At 37.1% G+C, this 16,950-nt stretch overlaps 1 pseudogene; it reads left to right on the top strand.

The window, feature by feature from the left end:
- LOC101542016 (60S ribosomal protein L35a-like) overlaps positions 1-12,023 on the top strand; it is a 69,524-nt pseudogene extending 57,501 nt beyond the window's left edge.
- Positions 12,024-16,950: the final 4,927 nt, after the last annotated feature.

Below are 16,950 nucleotides of genomic sequence, written 5' to 3' on the forward strand. Positions count from 1 at the left end.
CTCCTTTTCATATATCTTTATTTAAAATCTTTACCAGCACTTGTTAAGCAAGCTTAAGACCTTAAGCTCAAACTCCACAGGACTTGGAAGATTGTACGGCAGGTAGGGCTTTTGTGTTGCATGCACCCCAAACTGAGTTTGACACCCCAGCATTCCACTTGGTCCCCAAGCACCACAAGGAATGATTCCCGAGCACAGAGTCTGGAATTCACCCTGAGCAGATCTAGGTATGACCCAAAACCTTAAAAAAAAAGAAGAAGAAGGATAGAGAAAACCAAACCCCAACACCGCTATGTGCTCAGAGGTGATATCAATAGCCCCACTTTCAGGGACTCAGCAGTGAGGAAAACACATACACACACACACACACACACAATGCACACAGAGTTACCTTCTAATTTCAGATTTTTAAACTTTGTAGAATCACTGATCTACTTGTCCCATTTATTAACTCTTCCTCATGGTTATTTTTGTGATGTTTGAAATGTGCTTTTTTTTGGCTTCATTTGTAAAATCTTGTAGGAGTCCAAGTGCCAGAGATTTTTAAATGATGATTTATGGCTTACTTTTTGCTTGGGACCCAGGACCTTCCAGTAATTTGGACTAGGTTTCAAGCTTCATTTCTCAGGTAATATTACTTCTCCCACACAGCTAGATTCTATATCAGCAATGACTCAGGCCTGCCAGTTTACCTTCTTTTAGAATAATCTAAATTTTAATATTTAAACTAATGAATCAGAAGGAAATCAAGATAACATTTATATAATCAAGCAAAAAAATCAGCTTTTTAAAAGATAAAAATTAGAGTATGTTATTTTTATATGATAATAATGTTATAAAAATGTTAAGTTCATTATATTGATGTACAAAATTTCTATATATTATCATTGTGATAACAGACCACAGGAATCTATTTAGCTTTCTTAAGACTCTTTTTACAGGAGCCCGCATTGTAAAATAACTTGTCTATCTGTCCCTGAGCAAGGAATTTTGATACAGGCACCCTGGGTCGCAAGAAGGGTGGTGGTCAGACCAGATAACCAGACCCATATCACAAGACCCATATCACAGGACCCAGGACTGCCCCCAGAACTGGGATATTCCTGAGTATTGGCGCAAATACTGATCTCTAAAACCATAGGCTAAGGAGTGATGTCCTTTTAAATGGATTGGTTAAGAAAGTTTGCAATATTACAAATCTATTGGCTATGAAATGCACGGGCTCTGCTGTAACGGCTGGGGAAGGCCTATATAAGATCTCCTTTGGGGAAGCTCGGGGTCTTTTGCCCAACCTGCTGGACCTGCGTGTCCACGTAGGCAGCTGGACCCTGGCTAGCCAGTCTTACAATAAACCCTGCTTGCTGTTTGCAGTCTCTGGAGTCTTTGTTGTTATAGGAAGATCTCAATCCGCGCCCTAACAATCATTACCTAAGTGCCCATGACCCTCTAGCCCGTCCCCATGTGACCTCTGATCCAACTTTCCTCCCTTCAACAACCTATTATTTATTGATTAACAGATATGGTTTTAGAGCACCCTCTTTCCATTATTTCCCACCAACCGTGTTACAGACCATCCACATATGCTCTCATGCTACTTCCAGTGAAACTCATTGTTACCTCCACTCCCTTCTCTGCAACCTCTCTCTTAGGTCTGTGTTTCAGCGTCTGACGTTTATTATTGATTGGCATTGTTCATTGTCTTGATTTGTTTTCCTATATGCCCCAGATGAATAGGTCATTCTGTATTTGTCCTTCTGCCTCTGACACTGTGCTCAGCAAGGTACCCTCTATTGGCATTCAAATGGTCCTGAACTGCATGACTTTTTCTTGTGACTGCATAGTATTCCACTGTGTTTTCCATTCATCTGTTGTTGGACATTTTGATTATTTCCATATCCTGACTATTGTGCTATTAATTTCGATGAATATAAGTATGCACATATCTTTATGAATTAATGCCTTAATGAGAGGCAATGACTAGAAGTTGGATAGCTGGGTTAAATGGGAGCAATAGCACAGCAAGATAGGGAGTTTGCCTTCCACATAGCCAACCCGGTTCCATTCTTCCATCCCTCTTGGAGAGCCCAGCAAGCTACCGAGAGTATCCCGTCTGCATGGCAGAGCCTGGCAAGCTACCCGTGGCATATTCAATATGCCAAAAACAGTAACAAGTCTCACATGAAGAGGTCACTGGTGCCCGCTCAAGCAAATCAATGAACAACAGGATGACAGTGCTACAGTGCTACCAAAGGACTGTACAGATTCAATGCAATACCCATCAAATTCTCACAAGAGAACTAACAGCATACTAGAATTTTCGGAGAAAGATCAGGTTGCACATGTAGGAAAGAGGATCTTAATTCATTGACAGCATAAAATGAGGATATGAAACAGATTTTTCATCAGAAAAGGGGTTCCAGTGAACAGACATAAGTGTCTGAGATCCAAAAACTGTAAAACCGTACTTATTTTTAACATGACTGTCATCTTACGTGATGTAGATTTGTGACCTAATTATAAGCAACATTGTTTAACATATTATCATAACATATTAAAGAAAAACTGTCATTGTCACTGTCACTGTCATCCCGTTGTTCATCGATTTGCTCGAGCAGGCACCAGTAACGACATCTCCATTGTAAGACTTGTTGTTACTGTTTTTGGCATATTGAATATGCCATGGGTAGCTTGCCAGGCTCTGCAGTGTGGGCATGATACTCTCGGTAGCTTGCCGGGCTCTCCAAGAGGGACAGAGGAATCGAACTCGGGTCGGCCACAAGGCAAACGCCCTACCCGCTGTGCTATCACTCCAGCCCCAAAGAAAAACTACTTAGATTTATAGTTATAATTAGTCCTAATTTTAAACATGAATATGAAAGTATATAACATTTTATATTTTGAGTTCATGTCCAATTCAATCAGCTTAATCAATGGCTGAATAAATAGCAGTACTCCTACATTATTTAAAAAAAATAAAAGAACAGATCCAATGCTGAAGACACTGGATTGTTGACAAAGAAATTGACAAAGGAAACTACATAACACAAATACCCCCCCAAAGCCCCTGGATTTAAATAATTCAAAAACCGTGAAATTAATCATTTGTAAGAGATTTGTATGAAAAAAATATCCATGCACAGAAAGATATAACAATGTACTATGTACTGATCAGTTGAGAGAAACATGGCCAGAAGCTTAGGAAACTGAATTTATTTATTCTCAGAGCAGTGGTATAATATGACAATTTGGAGCTAACAGCAACTTGATGGTTCCTAAGTACTGTGAAAACAGATTTACTGCAATGCAGATATTTTGTCTAAATTCTATAATGGTTTCTGGATATTGAATAATCCTGTTAATGGCATTCAAGTGGAAATAATGCAATTGAGGGTAATAGCCAATCTCACATTTGAACTGGATACTAATACACATAGCAACCAGATATCTAGAAAACATGTCATCACTTGCTAAAAGAAATGAGTAGTTTCAAATGAAACTGGACATTAATTTCACCTAGCATCTGCAATCTCACAATTTATTGAGTCTTAGATGTCATAATTTATTTATAACTGTTTAGTAACTGCATTTTTGTAAAATTCTATTATATATCAGTTATGTACATTTGTTTTACTTATATTCTTTAGTTTTATATTGAACTATAACTTTCTAAAAATTTTGATCCATGTTTTGCTTCTTTAGTATGTTTGATGCCTAACACAATATAGGATACATAGAAAATGTAAAAAAATGGTTCTTTGGAAAAATTATCATTAATAAAAATGTAATTGTCTCTGCCACTGTCATCCCATTGCTCATCAATTTGCTCAAGTGGGCACCAGTAACATCTCCATTGTGAGACTTGTTGTTACTGTTTTGGCATGTTGAACATGCCATGGTTAGCTTGCCAGGCTCTGCCATGCAGGCGAGATACTCTTGGTAGCTTGCTGGGCTCTCTGAGAGGGACGGAGGAATCAACCCTCGTCGGCCACGTGAAAGGCAAACACTCTACCTGCTGTGCTATCGCTCCAGCTGAAATGTAATTAACCTAAGAAATTTTAGCAGTAGAATTTTTTAGATAATGGTCAGAGTCTGGTTAAAATTTTCTGTTATCTCTCAGAATGATGATTTAGGATAATGCTATAGTACTCGTGTTTAAATTTATTTTAATTACGTAAGAAATACGAATCATAGTTATAGTAAAACAATAACATTAATGCGTTAATGAAAAGTGTCGCACTATTTTCCACCCTCCTAATCCTATTTCTCTCCCCACTTTATGTATCGCTGTATCACTGTCATCCTGTTTTTCATCAATTTACTTGAGCGGGCACCAGTAACATTTCTATTCCTCCCAGCTTTGAGATTTTAGCAGCCTCTCCTTACTCATCTTTCCCAATGATTGGAGGTTCTTTCAGGGTCAGGGGAACGAGACCTATCGTTACTGTTTTTGGCATATCGAATATGCCATGGGTAGCTTGCCAGGCTCTGCCCATGCGGGTGACACTCTCAGTGGCTTGTTTGGCTCTCCGAGAGGTATATGTGTGTGTGTGAATATATATATGTAAATATATATATATTTCTGTCAATGATTTGTTGCCTACTGTCTAAAATCCATCAAATATGGTATGGCAATTATGGAAAAATGGGTAGGATGTGTCTTATAATGTGTCGAGTGGCCGTAAAGTGTCTGCGTGGTCTGGAAAGCATCTTGGAGCGTGGCAGCAGCTGGATAGTGGAGGTCGGCTGCTGGGACTGGGTCCCTTGGGGTGGGGAGGGTTCTCACCTGCACTCCCCCCCCCCGGGATCCTTGAGTGAAAGCAGCCTGGCACGGATTCTGGTGGCATGGTTATGGGGACCTCATTTTATACTCCATCTGGGAGGAGTAGCTATTACATATCCCACTTTATGTAATACATAAAAAAATAGCTGTAGGAAGAGCCTAAAAACAACACAAGCAAATGATAAGCTTTTATTCTTTTTGGGAGGTCATGCCCAGTGATGCTCAGGGGTTCCTTCTGGCTCTGCACTCAGGAATCTTTCTGCTGGTGCTCAGTGGACCATATAGGATGCCAGGGATTGAACCCGGGTCAGCTGCATGCAAAATAAATGCAATGCCCTATCCACCGTACTGCTGGCCAGTATGTTATGCTTTTAAAAAGTATTATGTGTCCCAAATATAAATGCAGACAGTAGCACTGTATCACTGTATCACTGTCATCCCACTGTTCATCGATTCGCTCACACGGGCACCAGTAATGTCTCCATTCATCCCTGTCACATGCTAGTGTAGCCTGATGACATATAAGATATTTAAATATGTGGGCTTGAATATCTTATTTTTTCTACTTTCCCTAAGATAGCATTCCTTCTATGCTGTGCACAATCTACAATCTATAAAAATAAAATGTGTTTGATATTGACTTCATCCAATCTGAAGACATTAGTAAGACTGCATTTACATGACCTTTATATTTCATATTCTTTCTATGCTGTGCACAATCTACGATCTATAAAAATAAAGCGTGTTTGATATTTAGTTCATCCAGTCTGAAGATATCAATAAGACTGTATTTACATGACCTTTATGTTTTATATTTCCTGAAAGAGTTCTGGGGAATTCATGAGTTGGCCATATCCATACACTATAAAATATTTTCTCCAAAAAGTGTAATTCTATAACTCAAGAAATATTCAAATTATATATGAAAGGTAGATACTTAGCAGAACTCGGAAGCTGTCGACGGAGTGCAGCCGGAGTTTAAAGAGGATTACAGAAGCCCCAGGGAATGTTCCTATGTCCAGAATTCCACATTGCTGGAAAACTGAAAGAAGCAGCTTACAGTTGATTTCACAGTTTGAGCATAAACCCATCAAAAGATCATACGAATCACAGAATAAATGTCAACAAAGACGGGTCATTGTCATACTATAGACTATAGTATAGTATGACAGAACCTATACACTATGATGCTTCAACATTTGCACAAAAAATTGAGAACATCATAAATTCCTGGTTACTAAGATCTATACAAGCCTTTAACAACTTTAAAAATTGGCTTTAGAGAGGACGCATCCCACTTTTAGTCATTGAAGTTTTGCATGAAATTAATTAATGAAGAAAATTTGTAACCCCATCATCACTCTTTGCTGTATCATTAATACACAAGACAAAGAAAGAAAAAAATTAAAGTAGGTCACTTGACTTTTTTTTTTCTTATTGTATCTTCCAAGTTCAACATTTTCACCTCCTAATGGCCAATGTCTTGTTAGATTGGAGGTGGGCTGAATGCAAGTGAGTCTCAAAACAATTTTCTGTGTGGTTTTAGCCTTTGTTTATAAAACTTACAGTCTGGCCACTGTAGGAAGCTATTCCACTGTTAATCAATAGCTCTCTATTGGGACTACAGTAATCTTTGAAGTCGGCATCACCGTTTTAATATAAACAGTCTCTGCATTAACAGAGAGCAAGATTATTTAAATGAGCATTTTCTTCAATAGAGCTTATTGAGCACCAGATCTATATTGCTATAAACACACCACCAGTGAATAACAGAAGCATAAAAAAGGCAAACACAATTTATTCTACTAAAATTATTTCTTATGAGATGGTGACACTTATGTTTATAACAACTAAGACATTAGAGAATGTAGCACAGGAAGAGATTGAAGGGACACAAAATGAACATTTAGATTTTCATGGTTATTGCATTGAGGAGAAATTATATCTCATCTTTAAAGAATTTTAGAAAACAAATTTTTGGAATAAAGATGATGAAGACAGAAGTCTTGTGCAGCAGGGACAAAAAACTATTTATGCATTCTGGAACTGATGGACAGAAATATACTTGTTTAAGAGGAGAGTTGGTGGGTGGGTGTAATGAAAATATTGTAGACATATAGTTGCAAAAGGAAGGTAACTAAGGTCTTTCAATGTCCAGTGCTTTCCAACAATAAAATAAATAGGATAAAGAGAAGTTTCATTCATTCACTATTCCCAACAAAATATATTTAAATATTCAATAAGTAGTGTGGCATTATGTAGGCAATGCTATTTCAGTAAGACTGGGAAAAATAGGACAGAACTCATAAGAAAGGACCAAAATAATAAATAGAGAAACTACAAATATAAAAGGTGCTAAAAGGTGCAGCAAAAACAAAAATCCTAGAGATTATGTTATATAGGACAGCCAACAAAACATTTTTTCTTCCCTGACTGAGGAAGATGAGATCTGGACCAAAGGAATTGTACAGAACAGGGGTTCAGATATCACCTTTCGGGGCTGGAGCAATAGCACAGCGGGTAGGGCGCTTGCCTTGCAGGAGGCCTACCTGGGTTTGATTGCCGGCATCCCATATGGTCCCCTGAGCACTGCCAGGAGTGATTCCTGAGTGCAGAGCCAGGAGTAACCCCTGAGCATCACTGGATTTGACCTGAAAAGAAAAAATAAGAAAACAGATATCTCCTTGCGACAGGTGCCCTAGTTCAAACCCCAGCACTGCATATGTTCTGGCTCATCCTTATCCCAGAAAAAAACAAAAACTGCATGTGGCCACAAAACAAAGCAAAAATGAAAACCAGAAAAAATAAAAAAGATCTCAGTATTCAAGCAACTTGGGTATAGGCTTCTGTATCCAGGCCATGAAAAGTAAAGCTCTAAGTCGGGGCTGTGAATAACAAAAGATCTTGTCCAAAATCCTAGATTCTAAGATGTAATGGTGAGATATGAGTAACAGATAGGTCTCAAAATCTTTAATAAACAAGAGCAAGTATCATCTACACTCACTCAGAAAACCTCCAAAGGACCATACTTAGCCTCTGGCTGAAAATAACTGTAACTCTGCCATCCCGTTGCTCATCGATTTGCTCGAGCAGGCACCAGTAACGTCTTCATTGGGAGACTCATCGTTACTGTTTTTGGCATATCGAATACACCGCGGGTAGCTTGCCAGGCTCTGCCATGCTGGCGGGCTCTCCAAGAGGGATGCAAGACAAACACCCTACCCGCTGTGCTATCGCTCCAGCCATGGAAAGTGAAGGAACACTGGCTGGAACAGGAGAGACAGCAGCTAAACAGGATGGTTTCTAATACCAGAAATTTGCTGCAAATCTTTCCATCTGTGCTGGTATTCTGATATATAGAAACATCCAGACTAAAACAAATGCCTTCTGTGGAAAATTGTCTTCTTAACAAAAAATGTTTTCTTCCATGTGTTAAGAACTCATGAGAATTCCCCAACTCTCATATCCTGCCTTGAGAGAAGAAATGCTTTTCTGGGAGTTAAATCCTCCACATATCCCAGGCCTGAAAAACTCTTGTTTTCTTTGTAAATTGCTTCATGCTTTAGCAAGATTTTTCTTTTGTCCTGCTTCCTCTTTCCCCACCACAAACATTGTAGTAATGTTACATATAGATTTTCTAATGTCTTTCAAAATGATTACTTTAAAATATATTTGTAAAGTTATGTATTCCTCATTTAAGAATACATAGATATATTCAGAAAGACAATTTATTTCTTCTCTGAACATAGAAATCTGTGTCACTGAGTCTGCTTTAAATAAATGTAGATTTCAGTGGAAAAAAAGGAGATCAAAAGAGTATTTCGGGAGTCCAGGGACTCGGGGACTATTTATAAAACTGGAATGTTTCATAGATCAAGAGCCTTTAATCAGTTAGTGGGGTCATAAAACTAGATATAAAATTGAGGTTTCCCATGCCACCCCATTATGTATTAGTTATTCTTGTCTCAAGATATCAAGTGTAAGGATATTCTTAATTATTTAGAATTATAGCAAAGAGACCATTACATTTTTATGCTATAATTTGCTTGTTACTCATTACTTTTTTTTTAAAGAGGAAGTAACTCTAGTGTCCAAGGTATAAGCCTCTTGCCCTAGTGTGGAATTTCTGTGTTGTTCTAACAAAAGATGCCATGAACTTCATTCTAAACACATGAGATACATTAAACTACCAATACCCTCTTATTTCTGAAGGAAAAATTGGAAAACATATCAGTCCTTTGCTTCTTAGCCAAAAAATTTTGAAGTTCCCAGAATTTGAAAGGATCTCCCAGACTTTTAGTTTTAATAAGTCAAAGAAGTTATGTTTAAGGTCAGCACAATAAAGAGGTCGCTTGTGGTCATGACTTTCACATAGCAAAGTAAATATATTGTTTCTGCAAAACATCACCACTGGGTTTTAGGTAGTTTAATGCTCTTTTCAGTCTCCGTGGCTGGCAGTTTATGAGATTACCCAGAGTTTGGAAGGTGTGCAGGATGAAGAACATGATACCATGTTCTCTTCTGGTATCCCTGGAACTTTGGTTTGGTCACCTGCACTCTCTGGACTGCCAACTCCTTATTTGAAAATAACAATGTGGATAGTACATCTTCTCTAAGATCCCTTTCAGTTTAAAACTCTGTGAAACAAGCAAAATCTCACCAGAAAATTTACATCAACATTGAAAGTAGGTAAAAGAATATATACATGATAACCTTTCAGTATCTGTATTGCAAATCATGATGCCCAAAAGGAGAGAGCAATAAAGAGAGGGGAGGCAGAGGGAGGAGGAAAGAGCAAAAGGGAGGGAAGAAAACAGCCTGCTGTAGAAACAGGCTGTGGGGGGTGGGAAGTGGGGGAAATTGGTGCTGGGAAATGTGCACTGGTGGAGGGATGTTGTGGTGGAAGACTGTATGACTGAACCCTAATTATGAGCCATGAACAGCTTTGTAACAGGCTACCTCAGGGTGCATAAATTAAAAAGTAAAAGTTTCTAACAGGAAAAAAATGAAGAAAAAAACAACTCCTTGAAAGTTAGGCTCTATCTTGTGTGTGTTCACACCATGAATAGCACTGAAAAATAGTCTCTGACACAAGCTGAAAGATGAAAGGATACAGATAGGAGAGGCAGAATACAGACATTCTTCATGAGTCTGTGTCTGTTAGTGACAATTGGGCTGTGAATTTATTTTGTTCTATTTTACCTTTTTCCTTTTTGGGCCACACGAGTGGTGCTCAGGGCTTACTCCTGGTTCTGTGCTCAAGGAACACTCCTGGCATGGCTGGGGGATCACACATGGTACCAGGAATCAACACTGAGCCAGTGGCATGCTAGGTGAGTGCTATAACTGCTGTGTGCTCTTTCTCTCTCTCTGGCACCAGTGAACTTATTTCAAAAATTGCATTGTGTTCCTTCCTCATGACCACATTTAATTTTCGCATGGTTTTCAGCAATACAATTTTAGTGAGTTGAATTTTAATGATTAGTATAAAGCATGTAATAAATCCATAAAGTTCTATAAAATAATTTTTGACTTAGATATGTTATCTTACAATACTGTTTATGTTTCAGGGGTACAGCTTTTCACCTTGATGAACAATTACCCCACACTCTCACTAACGAAGGTCTAATTGCCATCCACCAATATCCGACTGGCTCTCTCCACCTCTCACTCCCTATCCTCTTTCCCCTAATAACTCTGTAGCCAGCATTTAGTTATTCCACTTACAGCAAGCCAGAGAATACCATAGACTCCTAATATGTAGAATACAATAGAACAGAGTAAATAAGAAGAAACAAAACCAAAGCAAAACTTAACACTCTAAGGATAAAATAGTATTTACCAGTATTCTAACTTCTGCCCTATAGCCCTTGTGTTGTGTGAACTGAGAAAGGGAGCAGCCAACTGGATTATCTGAGTTTACACTGCAAGACACAAAACTATGATTTAAACAAAACAGACAGACTCTATGGCCATCCCTGTTGTCCTAGCCTTTAAAACATGTATTTGGTACAATACATACATATTGTTTTCCTCCAAAATAGTTTAAGAGAACACAAGCACGTGTACATAAAAAAATTAAAATGATCGAAGAAAGCAGATGTGGTTCTCATCTGGACTCTAAACTTTTGCTCTCTCCCCTGGACGTCCTCTCAACCACAGTCCATCAACCATCTGGCGTCCTTCTCCTGGAAGGGCTTTGAAGGTCAGCAGGGGCTCCCGGACAGCTGTGCTTTCCTGGCACAGGACCGTGCTGTAGCTGTCAGTGTCACCGTGCCAGCACGGGTTTCCTTTATCACTTTCGTAGCCTGAGATGCTCCAAAATTGTACTGTTTCTTAAGTTTTCTTGACAACCCCACATTTGAGAGGAAATAGAGGGAGGTGGAATTTTTGACCTACAGGACTCTATTTTGATATACTCCCTGCAGTGTATCTTGAGCCCAATCTGATCTAGGATGTCAGAAAGATTCAAATCTGAGCTTGGGTGTCTCAGAAATCCATCTTCACCAGTGGATGTCACAAACTCCTCACAATGTTTCTTCGATCTGGGGGTCGTGGGGTTTGGGATGCAGACCCTTCTAAAGGTTATAGAGATAACTAGGGAATGATTAAATGTAAAGTCTCTAAAAAGTAAGCTAGACAGACAGCATACCATTGATAGGCAGTTGATATTATTAGCAGGCTGATACATATGCGGACATGACAAATCATCGAGATGATCCTAAAGGTCATTCATTTTCAAGACCGTATTGAGGAGTGAAACTTTGCCTGTGCTGAAATTTGGGGGCAAAACAATTAAGCTGGGCTCAATTATGCGGTTCGGCAAGGCGTCAGTGTAGCTCAGACTTTGCCAACCAAGATATCTGTGGACTTCAGTGACAAGAAAGGCCTAGACTAATTAACAGAAATAGCTGGAAGGCTGTGGGGACGAAGCCTTTTTTGCTGGCATTAAGTGAGGTCTCCAGAACCAGAGGGAACACACAGCTCCTTTTTAAAATTGAAGATGTTTATGCTTAAGATGAAACTGAATTCTATCTGGGCAAGAGATGTGCTTACGTACACAAAGAGCAACACAGTGACTTCTGGTAGAAAACCTAACGAGACCACAGTGACCTTGGGCAAGGTAACCAGCACCCACAGAAGCAGAGGCATGGTTCGAGCTAAATTCCGAAGCAAACTTGTTAAGGCGATTGGTCACAGATTTCGCATGATGCTGTACCAAAGTAGTAGGGTTCTGCTTTGATTTCTCACCCCTAATCCCCTCCTTCTTTGACATTCTCATTTCTATAATACAGTGCCAAGCGTTTGCCATCATTTGACACCTGTATAAAGCAATTTCTGTGAGGTTAAGAATTTGTCTTCCTCTTCAGTTTCCATAACTTTAGTTTCTTCAATAGTTTTTTTCTCACTCTAGTCATTATATAAATAAATGAACATACATTTTTAGTTTGATCAACCTAACATCTACCATTAACAATCACTGTATCACTGTCATCCCGTTGCTCATTGATTACCAATACTAGACAAATATTAAACTCCTTGACAATCCTTTCCTTATTGAAACCCCATATTCAACTTTTTTTAAAATTACAAAGCCTTAGTTTTAGTTATCATGCACTCAGAAACAGTGACTCTAAAAGTATAGCATCCCTTGGGTTAGAGACAAAATAAATAGACTAAGGCACTTACATTGAGTGCAGCCAACCCTGGTTTATCCCAGTCACAACACATGGCTCCCTGAGTACCACCAGGAGTGACTCCTTAGCGCAGATTTAGGAGTAAGCCCTGAGCACTTCAAGATGTGAATCCCTCCGACTTGGAAATAAGTAAAAGTAGACACCTCAAGTAATACATGAGTGGCTGCATACATGCATAAACACACATACAAAACCACAAAAAGACTTCCAAATTTTTGTGCTTGTAATTATTCTTCATAACTAAAGGATAGAGTAATGATGAGGATTGAGTACGTGATGGCATTTTGAATCCTTGATGACATTCTATTCTTACCTAGGAGAAAATTAACCATATGTTTATTTTCATGATATTTAGCAAGCTGTGTATTTAGACTTGTGTTCTCATGTAACACTTATATAAATGCAGTTCACCTAAGCATACATAACACATCCCTAATACTCAGTTTTTGTAGTTATACATCCGTGAGAACTTGCATGAGTGTACTTTTAGGAAGTTTCATAAGTAAATTCACCCATAAATGTAAAATTTTAAAATGCTAAATACTAAATTGCACTATAAAATTACTACACCATTATTTGTTCTTAGACATATAGCAACTAATTTGCATATTATCAATAATTTAAATTTTGACTAGTCTTAGACATAAAAAGTTCTGATTCTTTCATGTACAGAATATTTTGGAAATTATTAATTGCAATTGTAATTATGATTATATAAAATTATAATTGCATGTTTATTAAAAATTTTATATTTTTATTTATGGACTGCTCTTTCTCTGTACACATTTTATGCAGCATTATCTTTCTTTTGCAAATAGAATATCTGAAATCTCTTCATATTAGGAATACTTCTCTCTTGTTTCATTTGTCTCATGAGAGTACCCTGATTATTTGTGCTAATATTTTGATTTAATAACAAATTAAATTTTTTTTTGTTTTAATACTACATAGAATGTCCAGTTCCTCTAAGGGATATGGTTCAGGAAAAGTGAAAGATAACAGTGACTTCAGAATAATCATAGTCTTTTTTTTTCTTATTTTTCTTTTTTTTTTTTGCTTCTTGGGTCACACATGGCAATGCTCAGGTGTTACTTCTGGCTCTGCACTCAGGAATTACTCCTGGTGGTGCTCAGAGGACCATATGGGATGCTGGGAATCGAACCTGGGTCTGCTGCGTGCAAGGCAAACGCCTACTCGCCGTGCTATCACTCCAGCCCCAATCATGGTCTTATTTTATGTCATTGAGATTATACTCTCCCAAAGAATACTTTGTTTTTTTCAATGGTTTTAAAATAATATTTAGAGAGAGGAGAGTGAACAGTACAGCTACTTTAGTGTAACTGCATTGACCGAAACCCTGATTGAAATCCCCAGGACCACATATGGTCCCTCGAGTACCTCCAGGAATCTCTGAGAAACAATTTTGAGCACAGAGTCAGAAATGGGACCTGAGCAATTCTGACTGAGACCTAACCCCTGCCCCTAAAATAAGTACAAAATTAAATATTTAAGGAATTTTTAGAAGGTAAGGGTATCTATTAGGCTAGCATAACTGTTCATGTTATTTCACTGTCCAGTGATAAAAAACAAAAACGTTTTTGCATGATTTTTCTTTTGGCTATTCTTACAGGATTTTTCCAAAATTTGTCACCAGTTCTTAATTTTTAGTGATTTTTTTCTTAACTATTAGTTCTATGTTTATACATTTATGATTAGGAAAATTAAAATATTTTTAGACTGATGAAGTCCAAGGATTTCTATTAATGTATCTAATGAGCCTACTTGGCAGAACTAAAAGAAAGCTTACAATATCTGTGTCATAGTGTTCATCATAGTTTTATTATACTGAAAACCCCCCTTAAAGGTGGCCCTTTTGTATATTGAAGACATTGGGATATACATTTCAAGATCTAATTTTCTATTTCTATCATGCTTTTCTCCAGTTCTGAAACTAAAAATATCTAAATGTCTGACATAATTTTCTATTTTTCTTGTGATATTTTTAACCACTCAAACATTCATAGAAATATCTATTAATGTTCCTAACCATAATTTTCTGATACTCAAGTATACATTTTAACACCTGAAATTTTAGTGTTTTTCATGCTTGACAATGTCATAGTTTAAATTACAGTGTTATGCATTTCAAAGTGTTATATAAAATAAAATAATGTTACACAAATTGATGGCACACATACAACTGAAAGTGTCTTAAATGTGAAGAGATTCAACAATAGCATATTTTATAAAACCATTGAACTTTTGTTCGAGTTCAGCCTTCCTGTCTAGCTTTTGTTCTAATGATTCAAATTTTGGCATGAAAACAAAAACTTCTAATCTCCCTAGCAATCAAATCAAGGGAGCTTAGCTGTTGAAGTTCTTTGTGGGGTTGTTACAGGCTTTCCTGAAATGTGTGAACAATTATAGAGATGTGATTGTTGGAGCCAGTTATTCATTTGCAACTTGGGAAAGTATTATTAAAGTAATGATAATATTTTTCCTTTTATACTTAGAGGTCTTTAATCCAAATAATCCCTTCAATGTTTTACAAACTCCGTGGATTAGAAATACATCTGCTTCTAATGAAACCTATTTATCTTCAGGGAAAAGTCTGATGACTACTAATGGCAAGCAAAGGCAACACCATATAGTAAGAATAATTATGCAATAAGTGTTACTCTTGCCCAAAAGCAATAAGGGAAACCAGCAGGGAAGTATATAATGTTTGCTTTTGTCTAACAACTTTACCAGGAAAGCATAGCAGATTTTTCAAATCTTAATTATTATCTTTTCTTTTTCAAAACTAAATTCTGCTTTGACCATTCTATTTTTCTCTTTCTAATAGTACAATTTTGTGGATGTTAGTTACCGCTATTTGTCTCAGGGTAGTTGTAGTGTCTTCTGGACATCTCCACCAATATCATCAAATAAGTAAAGTTTAAAATAATCCCCAGTTATGTACTCCCTGGAGTCCTGTTAAGGCAGCAAATTCTATTAGGTTTATATGTCCACAGGTTCCTAATACACTATGTTATTTTTGATGGTGGGAAGGTTTAAATATCATTACATATCAATCATCTAGAATAAATTTATGCCCTATATGCTGAATAACTACTGAATATATGGATCATTATATGACTGAATAACTGGCATGGAATTATTTAAGATTAAAGGAGACTGAAATGAAGGAAGACGGAAGGACAGAAAAACAAAACGTTCTTGATGATCTCAGATTGACTTGTCTCATAAGAGCACCTTGATTTGAATTACTAACATTTTTATAACAAAGATAAAGCATGTCTTTGACAATCTCAGGTTCCTGAAGCTATATCCGTGTGGGTTGAGCCAAGAAAGTCAAACCAAGCCTGCTTGTTTCAACCTGTACTCTGGATCTGACTGAGAAAGCCTTAAGAGGTCAGCACAGCCTCCAGGACAGAGAAATTGACCACACCGATCCACGGACAACCTTCTTCAAATCTTGAACAAATATTCAACTTGCTATAATATTCACAAACAAAGAGCTATAGGGGCAAGTACTATCTGGATTATTTTCTTCCTACTGATTCTGTTCTAAAGCTCAAAGGAAAGCCACAAAACAATTTTCTTTTGCCATAGCCACTGTTCCAATACAATAACTAAGTATATATTGGTGAAGCTAATAAAGAAGAAACTCTCATTTGGTTGGCATTTAACATACATCCTCCTTGTCCAAATGACACAAGCTTAACATCACTGAAATAAAGAACAAGGTCTTTGATGAAACCGTGGAGAGAAGTAAACGAGCATCTTTATACTCAAGAACAATGATATTAAACTAATTCATATACACTCAGAGATGTTTAATTTATTGAATACATTTTTCTTAGTGTTTTCTCTAGGTTTGAATGCTTCTAATTTTTTTCCTTTTCTATGTCATCTTTTTCATATATTTATATAAACACATATGTGTGTTTATATACATACATGTATATGTTTCCCACTAACATCTATTACCTGCACATTAATATCTAATATTTAAAATTTAATATTTTTATGGACACATTTAAGTTCTACTCTAGAATTTTTATGAAATTTTTTACTATATAGTTATATAACAGTGTTACCTAGTAGTAATGATCATGTTTTGCATTAGATTCTCAGGCTTTTTCCACTTTTAACAGAATATACCTTTGACCAACGTTTTTTCTCTTTTTACCCACCTCCAGACACTAGTATTTACTTTTCAATTCTCTCTTTCTATGAGTCTAACTCTTAAGAATACTTTTTAGGGTCTATATACAAGTAATGTTGTGCAGCATTTATGTTAGCCTATTGACCTTCGAATCTATTTAAGTTATTGCAATGGGAGGGTTTCCTTATATGTCACGGATACTTGTTTTATTAGCTAGATAATTAGATATTACATAGCTTTAGTAACCATTCCATTAATAAAGGAGGAAGCCACTTGATAGAGAAAGACAATTAAGATGCACA

Source organism: Sorex araneus, chromosome 2 (assembly GCF_027595985.1).
Source record: "Sorex araneus isolate mSorAra2 chromosome 2, mSorAra2.pri, whole genome shotgun sequence".
NCBI lineage: Eukaryota > Metazoa > Chordata > Mammalia > Eulipotyphla > Soricidae > Sorex > Sorex araneus.